Raw genomic sequence first — 2,500 nt, forward strand, 5'->3', positions numbered from 1 at the left:
TTGTGTACGTGGATGCACAGTGTGTATGTCGAATGGGTGGTGCGGCAGCAGTCAATCAGGCCCCAGCTCCGTTCAATCCACTGAGATAGCATACTTTCCCTGTAGGGACGCCGTACGCTGATAACCCCTTGCAACATTGATCCCTGGTACTTAGTTCCCGATGATGATCAATGGTTGACAAGGCCCTCTCCAAACACAGCCCGTCACAGGTCGAGAGTAGTAGTAGTGACCGTTCACTCTGGGCTATCTGTGCGTGTATGCAGTGTAGTGTAGTATGTATGTAAACACAGTGTGGAGTCAAAAAGGTGGTGCGGCAGCCTTGCCTGGCGCTTTCAAGAGAGGCAGCAGTCAATCAGGCCCCAGCTCCGTACAACCACTGTAAAGTGCACTTCCCTTTAAAGGGCGCCGCACACTGTATGGTTACCCCTGCAGCGGTGACCCTGGTACCTTAAATCCCGATGATGGTCACCTACTGTCAGGGCTCTTGACTATCCACAGCCCTTCACAGATCGAGAGTAAAAGTAGTGACCGTTCACTCCGGGCTATCTGTGTCATGTATGGAGGGTGAGAGTAATTTAAACTAACGGGCAATTTAAACCACGATCAGAGGCCCGGGAGATAAAAGAAAAAGCGCAAATTATTCGGAAATGAATAGCGACAACCGGGGATTACATTCAAAGTATTTATCGAGGCGAACTTTGAACGTTTCGATAGTACCTGAGTTGACAACATTTGATGGCAGACCATTCCATATATTGACTATGCGATTAAAGAAAAAGTGTTTGACTTCATTTGTTACAAAACGCTTACCAACAATTTTGAAACCATTGCTTCTGGTGACATTTGACTGGTCGACTGATACGTATTTTTGAATATTCATATTTGCAAACCCATTAAAAATTTTGAAAAGCATGATAAGGTCGCCTCTTACTCTCCGTTTCTCAAGAGAAAATAAATTTAATTCCTTTAGGCGTTCCTCGTAGGATTTGTTCCGCAACCTTGGGATCATTTTTGTTAATCTGCGTTGTATTTTTCTAATTTTTCAATATCTTTTTTGTAATACGGTGACCAAAACTGAACATTGTATTCGAGATGTGGACGGACGAGTGAGTTATATAATGTTAATATTATTTTTCAGACTTGAAAGTGAAAGATCGTCCAATGAAACCAACTAATTTATTCGCAGTTTTGACGACTTCAGTACAGTGTTTGCTAGGCTTGAGGTCTGCTGAAACAATGACACCAAGATCTTTTCTTTGTCCACACTCGTCATTGGGATATTATTCATCTTGTATGTCGCCTGAGGATTTTGATTTCCTATGTGTAAAACGTGGCATTTATCTATATTGAATTTCATTTGCCACTTGTTTGACCATTCGATGAGAGTATCTAAATCTTTTGCAAAAGTTGTCTTTGGCTTTCTGAGTCTACTCTGTTTGCAATTTTGTGTCATCTGCGAATTTTGAGAGCTTACAATTTATTCTTTCATCAATGTCGTTAATATATATAATAAAAAATATATATATATATATATATATACTGCTTACGTTAATCCATTCTGAAGATTTACCATTGATCACAACTCGCTGTTTACGATCAGACAACCAATCCTCGATCCACGCTGCAATGTCACCAGTTATACCATGCGCTTTTACTTTGTTGATAAGACGTTTATGTGGCACTTTGTCAAAAGCCTTTTGGAAGTCAAGATATATGACATCAACCGCTCTAGTGTTGTCGTACAAATTATATATATCATGGAAAAAGTCAAGTAAATTTGTTAAACATGACCGCTTGTTTCTAAATCCATGTTGTGATTCGTTTATTATGTTGTTACTTTCTAAGAATGCAACAACTTTATCCCTCAAAACTGTCTCCATTAATTTACCTACCACTGAAGTGAGGCTAATTGGTCGATAATTTCTAGTTTGAGACTTGTCACCTTTTTTAAAGATTGGAGTTACGTTAGCGAGTTTCCAGTCATCAGGAACTTTACGAGTGCTAAGTGATTTATTAAAGAGGATAGACAATGGTTTAACAAGTTCTTTCTTTGCCTCTTTTAGTATTCGTGGAGAAATTTTATCGGGACCAGGAGTTTTGTTTGTTTTAACTTTATTTATTGCGCTCAAAATTACATTTTCTTGGATATCGCACGTATTTAAACAGACATTATTGCTGTGATTTGGTGCAGTTGGCTGATTTTCTGAATAATTTTCTTCAGTGAAGACTGACGCAAAGTAATTGTTTAATTTAATAGCCATTTCAATTTCGTCGTCCGTGTGTTCGCCATTGTCTAGAGCTAGCGGCCCTATTGATGAAGCTATTGCTTTTTTAGTTCTGATATAACTGAAAAACTCTTTAGGATTTGTCTTGCTACGATTGGCGATATGGAGCTCATAATTTTCTTACTTTCCTTATAAGTTTTTTAGCATTGCGTCGCAATTGGTCATGCTCAGTCTTGTCTCTTTCATTGTGCGTTGTTTTGTATTTGTGGTAGGCG

The sequence above is a fragment of the Portunus trituberculatus genome, chromosome 12 (genome assembly GCF_017591435.1).
Source record: "Portunus trituberculatus isolate SZX2019 chromosome 12, ASM1759143v1, whole genome shotgun sequence".
Taxonomy (NCBI): Eukaryota; Metazoa; Arthropoda; class Malacostraca; order Decapoda; family Portunidae; genus Portunus; species Portunus trituberculatus.